Raw genomic sequence first — 12,766 nt, 5'->3', positions numbered from 1 at the left:
ACTACAATGAGGTATCACCTCACACAGGTAGAATGGCCATCATCAAAAAGTCTATAAACATTAAATGCTGGAGAGGGTGTGGAGAAAAAGGAACCCTCTTGCACTGTTGGTGGGAATGTAAATTGATACAGCCGCTATGGAGAACAGTATGGAGGTTCCTTAAAAAACTAAAAATAGAAGTACCAGATGAACCAGCCATCCCAGCCCTGGGCATATACCCTGAGAAAACCATAATTCAAAAAGATTCATGTACCACAATGTTCATTGCAGCTCTATTTACAAAGCCAGGACACGGAAGCAACCTAAGTGTCCATCAACAGATGAATGGATAAAGAAGATGTGGCTCATATATACAATGGACTATTATTCAGCCTTAAAACGAAATGAAATTGAGTTATTTGTAGTGAGGTGGATGGACCTAGAGACTGTCATACAGAGTGAAGTAAGTCAGGAAGAGAAAAACAAATACCGTATGCTAACACATATATATGGAATCTAAAAAAAAAAAAGGTTCTGAAGAACCTAGGAGCTGGTCAGGAATAAAGACTCAGAGGTAAAGAATAGACTTGAGGACATGGGGAGGGGCAAGGGTAAGATGGGACAAAGTGAGAGAGTGGCACTGACATATACACACAACCAAATGTAAAATAGATAGCTAGTGCGAAGCAGCCATATAGCACAGGGAGATCAGCTTGGTGCTTTGTGTCCATGTAGATGGGTGTGATAGGGAGGGTGGGAGGGAGACGCATGAGGGAGGAGATATGGGGATATATGTATATGTATAGCTGATTCTCTTTGTTATACAGCAGAAACTAACACACCATTGTAATGCAATTATACTCCAATAAAGATGTTAGAAAAAAAAAAAAGAAAGGACATGGAGGTTGGGTTGGGTAAGACAAATGGACAGAACTGGAGTTTACTGAAAGTCTCCTAACTGCTATGCATCATGTTCGACACCTTAAAAAGTTAATAACTTTTCACCATTTTCTTACCTTCATTTTAGAAGTGAGTAATTGAAGATGAAGGAAGTGAACCAACTGGCTCAACTCATGAATGAAACTCATGAATGAAAACTCTTAAATGAAACTTGAAACACAACACATGAATGAAACTCTTCTGCAAAACCCATGATTATTCTCTTTTTAATTCATTTATTAAATTAATGGTGACTTTGTTGTTGACCAGAGATATTTCCAAATATCATTAGATATGTTAGCAACCTTAAATAATTTCCTAACTCAATGAAAATTATATCAAATTTCAAAGCCAACATCATAATTTAAAAGATAAACTTATCTATAAAATGCAAATCTTAATGACTACTTTTAGAAAAGATTATTTAGTTGGAGAAAACTTCTTGGTTCTCAACATTCTTAAAAAGCACCTGAAAAACAAAGAACACTCTCTCAACTGAGCTGGTTATTGAAAAGATAAATAAAATTGATAACCATTAAACCAGCCTCACCAAGAAAAAAAAATAATGTGGGCCCAATAAATAATATCAGAAACAAAAGAGAAGATACAACTGACACTACTCAAATACAAAGGATCACAAGAGATTACTATGAACAATTATATACCAACAATATGCACATGGAACATTCTCTAAGATAATTTACATGTTAGACCACAAGACAAGTATCAGGCAAAAATATATAAGTCCCAGGATAGGAACAACCATGGAGACTGAGAGGTAAGAGAGGAGTGATCAGAGAAGCTCAGTTTGAGCTTCCAAAGGAAGAAGTGCAGCTTGGATGGGGGTTTCATCAGACTGCCTAAGAGGAGGAGTACAAATTTTACTGATCTCTGCTATCTTTGGAGTAACAGAGTGGAAAGGGATGATGAACTTGTCACTGATGGAGAGATACTGACAGGTCATTATATATCAGAAAAGCCAGCCTAAACTACAGTCAGTAATTGCCAGTTAGAAGGAGGGATGACAGAACCTAGAAGAGGAAATGTAGTTTTTTTCTAACAAGTCTGATGCAAGAATCTCAGGTAGGGACAGATATTGTACTACTCAAAGAAGTAGTACAATGAAGAACTAAACATTGCTATTCTTCCCAAAAACTGGAAAGGGAAAGATGAAACTTCAAAGGGTAAAAGGAAACTGCAAGGGAGACTGCTATGGAGGTCCCCCAGCATCCAGGTTGGTGAGTCTTCAAGACACTTTACTAGCTGTTCCATTATGGGAAAATAAGTTAACCTTTCTGAGTCTGTTTCTCATCTACAAAATGGACTGTGATGAGAACTGAATAAGATTTTTAAATGTAAATATCATAGTGTGAGCTAAGAGGTTACTGAATACAAAGTGAGCATTCAGTAAATATTTATTATTAATTAGGGACAGATTATGGGAGACTAAGTGTGTGATCTAGATAGCAATGCTATTCTGTCAGATGCATCTCTGCATCTCTGCTTCCTCTGACTCTTCATATACTTAAGTCAGTGCTATAAGCAATGCCAAGAGGTACTGCAGAAAGTGTCTCAGTGCTGCTGACAATACCTAGATAGAATATATTTCTTATAAATAGGTATGTCCAGCACTGATTTCACATCTCTAGGATTCCTGCAGGTACATCCTATCTCTGGGCCTTCAAAGCACAATAATTTGGTTCAAGATCAAGATGGTGGAGTAAGAAGATTCTGAGCTGACCTCTCCAACAGACACACCAAAACTACAAATACATATAGAACAACTATCTCTGAGAATGACCTGAAGACTGACAGAACAGATTTTTTTACAAATAAGGATAAAAAGAAAAGGCCACATTGTGATAGGTAGGAGAGGCCAAGACGCAGTCTAGTCAGAAAGCAAACCTCTGCTGCAGCCACCCATAAGCAAGAGGAATATCACAACTGCAAGAGATCCCCCTGAAGAGCAGGGGGTCTGAATTCCACTTTAGTCTTCCCAGCATGGGGGACCTGCACTGGGAATACGGGCCCCCATAACATCTGGCTTTGAAAAGTGACAGACAGGTTTTACGTCTGGCAGAGCTGAGGGGCTGTGGGAAACCAAGATTCAGCTCTTGAAGAACTTGCATACAAACCCACTCACTCCAAGTCTGAACACAGAAACAGAAGCTTGAATAGCAACTGGGTCATATGAGAAGGTGATTCATTGACTAAGTTTAAGGCATGTGCTAGAAGGGCAGGGATTTGGTGGACTATTCCATTGTATATATGAGCCACAACTTCTTTATCCATTCATCTGTTGATGGACACTTAGGTTGCTTCCATGTCCTGGCTATTGTAAATAGAGCTGCAATGAACATTGTGGTACATGAATCTTTTTGAATTATGGTTTTCTCATGGTATATGCCCAGGACTGGGATGGCTGGGTCGTATGGTAGTTCTATTTTTAGTTTTTTAAGGAACCTCCAAACTGTTCTCCATAGTGGCTGTATCAATTTACATTCCCACCAACAGTGCAAGAGGGTTCCCTTTTCTCCACACCCTCTCCAGCATTTATTGTTTCTAGATTTTTTGATGATGGCCATTCTGACCTGTGTGAGGTGATACCTCATTGTAGTTTTGATTTCCATTTCTCTAATGATTAATGATGTTGAGCATTCTTTCATGTGTTTGTTGGCAATCTGTATATCTTCTTTGGAGAAATGTCTATGTAGGTCTTCTGCCCATTTTTAGATTGGGCTGTTTGTTTTTTTGATACTGAGCTGCATGAACTGCTTGTAAATTTTGGATATTAATCCTTTGTCAGTTGCTTCATTTGCAAATATTTTCTCCCATTCTGAAGGTTGTCTTTTCATATTGTTTATGGTTTCCTTTGCTGTGCAAAAGCTTTTAAGTTTCATTAGGTCCCATTTGTTTATTTTTGTTTTTATTTCCATTTCTCTAGGAGGTGGGTCAAAATTAAACAACACTTTTGGTCAGATGACTTAATAGATATATGAAAAATATTTCATCCAAAAACAGCTGAATATACGTTCTTTTGAAGTGCACATGGAACATCCTCTAAGATAGTTTACATGTTAGGCCACAAGACAAGTATCAGTAAATTTAAGAAGATTGAAATCATATCAAGCATTTATTTTACCACAACAGTTTGAAAACAGAAATTAATTACAAGTAGAAAAATGGAAAAAACACACACTCAAACACACACTCAAACACTAGCCTTGTTTAGTAGCAAGGCTAAACAACTTGCTACTAAACAATGAATGAGTCAACACAGAAATCAAAAAGGAAATTAAAAATTACCTTGGCACAAATGAAAATGGAAACACAACTGCTACAATATCTGTGGGACAAATCTTAAGTAGTTCATGGCTATATAAACCTACTTCAGGAAACAAACAAACAAAAAAACCCAAAATCTCAAATAAAGAATTTAACCTTACACCTAAAACAACTAGAAAAAAAACAAATGAAGTCTGAAGTTAGAAGGAGGTAAATAATAAAGATCAGAGTGGAAATAAATGTGATAGAAGCTAAAAGGAAACAATATAAAAGATCAATTAAACTAAGAGCTGGTTATTGAAAAGATAAACAAAATTGATAACCTTTAAACCAGCCTCACCAAGAAAAAAGAAGAAAGTGGGCCCAATAAATAATATCAGAAACAAAAGAGAAGATACAACTGACACCAGTCAAATGCAAAGGATCACAAGAGATGACTATGAACAATTGTACACCAATAAATTGAACAACTTGGAAGAAGTGGATGAATCCTAGAAACATAGAATCTTCCAATACTGAATCAGGAAGAAATAGAAAATGTGAACATACTGATCATTAGTAACAAAACTGAATCAGTAATGAAAACACTCCCAAAAGAAAAAAATTCCAGAACCAGACAGCTTCACAGGTGAATTATACCATAATTTTAAAGAAAATTTAACACCTATCCTTCTCAAATTATTCCAAAAAAATGAAGATGGGCGAACACTTCCAAACTCATTTTACGAGACCAGCATTACCCTGATGCTAAGATCAGATAAAAATGCTACAAGAAAAGAAAATTACAGGCCAATATTCCTGATGAACATACATGCAAAAATCCCCAACAAACTACTAGCAATCTGAATCCAATAATACTTTAAAAGAATCATGCATCATGATCAAGTGGAATTTATTCCAGGGATGAATGAAGGTTCAATATCTGAAAATAAATCAACATGATACACTACACTGCCAAATTGAAGAATAAAAGTCATATCATCTCAATAGACACAGAAAAAGTGTCTGACAAAATTTGACATTCATTTATGATACATACTCTCAACAAAGTGGCTATAGAGGGTATGTACCAATATAGGCTACATACAAATACAAAACCAAAAAAAAGCAGGTACAGTCAGGAACAAGACAAGGATGCCCATTATTGCCACTTTTATTCAACATAGTATTGGAAGTCCTAGCCACAGCAGTCATGCAAGAAAAAGAGATAAAACACATTCAAATTTGAAAGGAAGCATTAAAATTTTCACTATTTGCAGAAAACATAAAGAAAAGTCTCAAGACTCCACCAAAAAAAAATTACAACTAATAAAATTAATTCAGTAAAGTTGCAGCATATAAAATCAATATATGAATATCTGTTGCATTTCTATACACTAATAATAACTATTGGAAAGAGAAATTGAGAATACAATCCCATTTACCAATTCATCAAAAAGAATAAATTAATTAGGAATAAATTTAACCAAGGAAGTGAAAGCCTATACCCTGAAAACTATAAGACATTGATGAAAGAAATGGAAGACAACATAAATAAATAAAAAAATATATACCATGCTCACGGATTGGAAGAATTAATAGTTAAAATGTTCATACTACCCAAAGCAAACTACAGATTCAATACAATCCCTCTCAAAACATCAATGGCATGTTTTACAGAAGTGGAACAAATAATCCTAAAATTCGTATGAAATAACAAAAGACCCCCAAATAGCCAAAGAAATCTTAAAAAAGAAAAAGAAACCTGGAGGTATCATGCTCCCTGATTTCAAACTATATTACAAAGAGGTAGTAATCAAAATTATGTGATACTGGCACAAAAACAGACACACAGGTCAATGGAACCAAATAAAGGGCCCAAAATAAACCAATTCTTATAAGGTCAGTAATTTACAGCAAAGGAGCCAAGAATATTCAGTGGGGGAAAACTGGTGCTGGGAAAACTGAACAGATAAATGAAAAAGGATGAGATTATACCACTATCATATACCATATATAAAATATACTCAACATGGACTAAAGACTTAAATGTAAGACCTGAAACACTAAAACTCCTAGAAGAAAACATAACCAGTACACATTTTGCCATTGCTCTTAGCCATATTTTTCTGGGTCTGTCTCCTAAGGCTAGGGCAACAAAAGCAAAAATAAATAAATGGACTACATCTAACTACAAAGCTTTTGCACAGTGAAGGAAACTATCAACAAAACAAAAAGGCAACCTACTGAATGGGAGAAGATATTGTCAAATAATGTATCTGATAAGGAGTTAATATTCAAAATATATAAAGAACACACAATTCAATATCTAAAAAAATTTTTGATTAAAAAAATGAGCAGAGGATCTGGATAGACATTTTTCTAAGAAAGACATACAGATGGCCAACATGCTCAAAATCACTAATCATTAGGGAAATGCAAATCAAAACCACAGTGAGATATCACTTCACACCTGTTCAGTTTGCCTAGCATTAGAAAGACAACAAATAAGAAGTGCTGGTAAGGATGTAGAGAAAAGGGAACTCTCATGAACTGTGGGTGGGAATGTAAATTGGTATAGCCACTATGGTAAAAATGTATGAGGTTACACAAAAATAGTAAAATAGAACCACTAAATAATCTAGCAATTTCACTTCTGAATATTTATCCAAAGAAAATTAAAACATTAATTTGAAAAGATAGATACACCTCTATATTCACTGTGGCATTATTTACAATAGTCAACATACAGAAGCTTGATAGATGAATAGATAAAGATGATGTGGCATATATATATAATGGAATATTAGTCATAAAAAAAGAATGAAATCTTTCTATTTGTGCTAACATGGATGGACCAAGAGAGTATTATGCTACGTGAGATAAGTCAGAGAAAGACAAATATATGATTTCACTCATATGTGGAACCTAGAAAGCAAACAAATGAACAAACCAAACAAAACAGAAAAACAGAAGTAGACTCGTAGATACAGAGAACAAACTGGCGATCACCAGAGGGGAATACACGAGGTTGGGAGAAACAGTTGAAGGAATTAAGAAGTACAAACGTTCAGTTATAAATAAGTCAGAAGGATGTAATGTACAGCATAGGGAATATAGCCAACAATATTGTAATAATTTTGTTTGGTTACAGATGTTTCTTACACTTATTATGGTGATCAATTTATAATGTACATAAATGTTAAATCACTATGTTGTACACCTGAAACTAATATTGTATATCAACTAAACTTCAATAAAAAAGGAAAAACATAATATATACAGGGAATAAATAAATTAAATTTTAATTATGTTTGATATTTTCAGTGTTTTATAACTCAAAATGAAAGATGGGGAATCATTATGAAGATGCCTGATTGTAAATAAATTAAAGTACACACAGACATACACATGTACCAACTTATGTATCTATGGGAGATTTTAGCCACTTAAAAAATACAGAATTTAAAAAGTAAGGTAAAAGCACAATAATTTAAGCCATGACATCCCAAAACTATATTTTCACTTGAGAGGTAATGTGTTTACTTGTGAATAAACTGGAAAAGAGATTATTAGGGACAATTTTTGAAGTTGATGCTACTACACTGACTCTTGTGAGTGTTAGCCAAATTTTGAAGTTTATGTCTTTAATCAAATCTGCAACCATACAAAGTTGACAAAAAATGTATCTTTGAAATAACATTCTGAAAAAATGTAAATGTTATCCAAGGAAAATGTGTTAGGAAGGGAAGAAGAAAAGTAATACTTGTTTATACTCATATTATGTGATCCTCAAAACAATATTCAATGAGTATTTTTTATTTTATTTCAAATTTGTGAAAAGTAAGGCTGAAAAGTAAGATATGATCCAATGTGCATAGCTAATAAATGGCTTAACAAGGATTCAAACACAATTTTATTATTTTAAAAATAATCTCAAAAATACACAAGTAGAAATTACATGCAACAGAAAAATAGAACCTAAATAATAAAAAAAATTTAAATAACCACTCCTAAGTACACAATGTAATCATGTTAAACATCTTAATGTATAGTGCTGACATTTTAACACACACATACATTTTTAATGAAAATGTAATTATACTCAAAAGCAGGTTTTTGAAACATATGTCAACAATATTTAAGGCAATATATCATATCAACAAATGCACTTTTAAAGCATTACTTTAAATATCTATGTAATAATCTAGTTTTGACTTACCATTTCTCCACTATTCTTTTACTGTAAATAATATTTTTATGAACATCCTTATAGTCATACAATTTCACTTCTGTTCCAGAAATGTATTATGAGGAAATATATAAAGACATAGGCAAAGGAATAGGCAAGTTTATAATGTTAATTCTTCACATCAAGTTTTCTTCCATTTATATCAATTTTATACATTTTATCATATTACATCAATTTTTAGAGTGTATTTTCCCCAAATCTATACAAAAAATTGTCTTGAAATAATTGTTAGCAATTCATAAAAGAAATAAATACATATTTTAGTTTGCATTTCCATTATCAGAAATAGTAAGATTTTAAAATGTTTCCTGGCCAGTTGTATTTCTCCCTTGATGAATTGCTTCTCCATGTCCTTCGTATGTTTTCTACTAGGTTGATTCCTGTTTTCCTAATTAATCTATTACTACTTTATTTATCAAACTTATTTTTTTGTAACTTTGAATTATTTTCACTCAAGTATTCAAATAACCAGTCTTTTTCTGCATGGCTTCTACATTTGATGTGCTTCCTTGAAAATCTTTCCCCATACCCAGATTATATAAATATTCATCTGTATATTCTTTTCTCCATGTTTTTTTCTATTTTACACTTTTAATTCATCTTGAATTTATTTCATCATGTGAGATAGACAATGCTGTATTTAACAAATAGTTACCGACTTGTCACATTTTAAATAATCCACCCTTTTGCCACTACTTAAAAATATTCATTTAGTTATATTCTTAATTTTTGCATCATTTAAATTTATAAGTCTATTTCAATGATTCCAGTTTTATAATCGGTAATGCCTGGACAGCCTAGTTCTTGAAGACCTTTGAGACCAGAGGTAAAGAGGTGCTTCTCTTACCCCAAGTGGACCAGAAAGAACCCATTTTACTTGGGTGCCAAAAGACTGTTATTACGTAAGTCTGTCTCTTTTCTTTCCCTCTGTCTCTTCTATCATGTGTATCTAAAGTGGTAGAACACCCTAACTACTAACTTCCATTTATAACTAGGAATCCTCCCCCTCTTTCCGTAGGGTAAAAAGCAATAGTAAAATACATATGTGTTTTACCCAAACTTTGAATGTCTTCATTTTCTTTGAAATTACCCACAAGTTAAGGACATAAAGCTAACCTCTGAAACCAGAAAGTTAGTTATCAATCAAATACTCAACTTAAATACCATTTCCTCAGGGAAGAATTTCCAGACAATTTGATAAAATTAATTCTTCATGTGATTATTCAGTGTAAGAATTTTTCTATAAATTTTCACTTCCTCGAGTGCAGGACCCTTGTCTGTCTTGTTTCACTGTACCTAGTACCTCACATAATACCTGTACTACAAAGGATACACAATACCTATTTTGATTAATGGATGGATTATACTTTAGTGTTTGATTAGTTCTTTGCTTCCCTGAGAGGTTATTTAATTAAGTTCCCTTAAAATAACTAAGTGATTTTAATTGGAAACACCATGAATTTATAAATGTGTTTTTGGAAGAAGTGAAATCATTACAATCTTGAATCTTCCCACCTGGGAACATGGATATCACTTTTCATTAACTTAGGCTCACTTAATGTATGTCAAAAAAAGTTTTGGGGCTTCCCTGGTGGCCCAGTGGTTGAGAGTCCACCTGCCGATGCAGGAGACATGGGTTCGTGCCACGGTCTGGGAAGATCCCACATGCCGCGAAGCAGCTGGGCTCATGAGCCATGGCCGCTGAGCCTGCGCGTCCGGAGCCTGTGCTCCGCAATGGGAGAGGCCACAACAGTGAGAGGCCCGTGTACCGCAAAAAAAAAAAAAAAATTTTGCTTTTCTCTTCATGTAGTTTTCTCACATTTGCAATTACATATACTCTTAAGTAGCCCATAATTTGTTTTGCTATTCTGAATGAGAGTTTTTTTCTGTATGTTATCAAAGTATTTATTACAAATATATAAAAATAATAATTTTTACTTATTTATAAGGCAACTGATCATCTAACTGAATTCTCTCAAGTTCTAATATTTAGTTTTTTCTCTTCGTTTTCCCAGAAAGATAATCACATAATGTGCAAATGATGTTAATATTTGTATGTCTAACAACTGATATAGTAGTAAGCACTTAGAAAATATTGCTGAAAAATGTGTCATATGCATATGTTGGCAAAATATTTGTTGAATGAATTAACAACTGATGAATACATTTTAAATCTCAAGTTCTAATATTTATAGTTTTTTCTCTTCATTTTCCCAGAAAGATAATTGCATAATGTGCAAATGATGTTAATATTTGTATGTCTAACAACTGGTACAGTAGTAAGCACTTAGAAAATATTGCTGAAAAATGTGTTTTATGGATATATTGGCTAAATATTTGTTGAATGAATTAACAAATGAATATATTTTAAAACATTCAAAAGAACTTTAAAAGTGTTCAAGAATTAGTGACACGAACTGAAAGTTCCTTTCACATGCTGTTATTTTGTATGTTTTATTTCCTTGTTCTGCCTTGCTACATGTACAAACCCTAGTTAAAAGTAACTAGAAGGAAAAATAAAGTAACTTAAGGGAAGATCTGCTACCACATAGGATGCAAAACTCTTACAGAAAGCATCACACTCTTCCTAACAATGAGAAACCTCCAGGTAATGTATAAAATCATAATTTGAGCCCTTCACCAGATGCCTTCACAGGTGAATTCTATCAAACATTTAGAGAAGAGCTAACACCCATGCTTCTCAAACTCCTCCAAAAAAGTGCAGAGGAAGGAACACTCGCAACCTAATTCTACAAGGCAACCATCACCCTGACACCAAAACCAGACAAAGATATTACAAAAAAAGAATATTACAGACCAATATCACTGATGAATATAGCTGCAAAAATCCTGAACAAAATACTAGCAAGCAGAATCCAACAACATATTAAAAGGATCATACACCATGACCAGGTGGGATTTATCCCAGGGATGCAAGGATTTTTCAATACACGCAAATCAATCAATGTAATACCCCATATTAACAAACTGAAGAATAAAAACCACATGAGCCTCTCAATAGATGCAGAAAAAGCTTTTGACAAAATTCAACACCCATTTATGATAAAAACTCTCCAGAAGGTGGGCAGAGAGGGAACCTACGTCAACATAACAAAGGCCATATATGACAAGCCCACAGCAAACATCATTCTCAATAGTGAAAACCTGAAAGCATTTCCTCTAAGATCAGGAACAAGATAAGGATGACCACTCTTGCCACTATTATTCAACATAGTTTTGGAAGTCCTAGCCATGGCAGCCAGAGAAGAAAAATAAATAAAAGGAATCCAAACTGGAAAAGAAGAAGAAAACTGTCACTGTCTAGAGATCACATGATACTATACATAGAAAATGCTAAAGATGCCACCAGAAAACAACTAGAGATAATCAATGAATTTGGTAAAGTTGCAGGATACAAAATTAATACACAGAAATCTCTTGCATTCCTATACACCAACAACAAAAGATCAGAAAGAGAAACTAAGGAAACAATTCCATTCACCACTGCAACAAAAAGAATAAAATACCTAGGAATAAAGCTACCCAAGAAGACAAAAGACCTGTACTCAGAAAACTATAAGACACTGATGAAAGAAATCAAAGAAGACACAAGCAGATGGAGAGACATACCATGTTCTTGGATTGGAAGAATCAATACTGTGAAAATGACTATACTACCCAAAGCAATCTACAGATTCAATGCAATCCCTATCAAATTACCAATGGCATTTTTCACAGAACTAGAACAAAAAATCTTAAAATTTATATGGAGACACAAAAGACCCCAAAGAGCCAAAACAATCTTGGGAAAAAAAAAAAAAAAGGAGCTGGAGGAATCAGACTTCCTGACTTCAGACTATACCACAAAGCTATAGTACTCAAGACAGTATGGTACTGGCACAAAAACAGAAATATAGGTCAATGGAACAGGATAGAAAGCCCAGAGAGATAAACCCATACACCTATACTCAACTAATCTATGACAAACGAGGCAATAATATACAATAAAGAAAAACAGTCTCTTCAATAAGTGGTGCTGGGAAAACTGGACAGCCACATGTAAAATAATGAAATTAGAACACTGCCTAACACCATACACAAAAATAAACTCAAAATGGATGAAAGACCTAAATGTAAGACTTGACACTATAAAACTCTTAGAGGAAAACATAGGAAGAACACTCTTGGACATAAATCACAACAAGATCTTTTTTGACTCACCTCCTAGAGTAATGGAAATAAAAATAAACAAATGGGACCTAATGAAACTTAAAATCTTTTGCACAGCAAAGGAAACTATAAACAAGACAAAAAGACAACCCTCAGAATGCA

Source organism: Delphinapterus leucas, chromosome 2 (genome assembly GCF_059928025.1).
Source record: "Delphinapterus leucas isolate spDelLeu-1000000601 "Yukka" chromosome 2, BTC_Dleu_Yukka2, whole genome shotgun sequence".
NCBI classification, from domain to species: domain Eukaryota; kingdom Metazoa; phylum Chordata; class Mammalia; order Artiodactyla; family Monodontidae; genus Delphinapterus; species Delphinapterus leucas.
The sequence above is the reverse complement of the archived record's forward strand: the minus strand, read 5'-3'. Positions refer to the sequence as shown.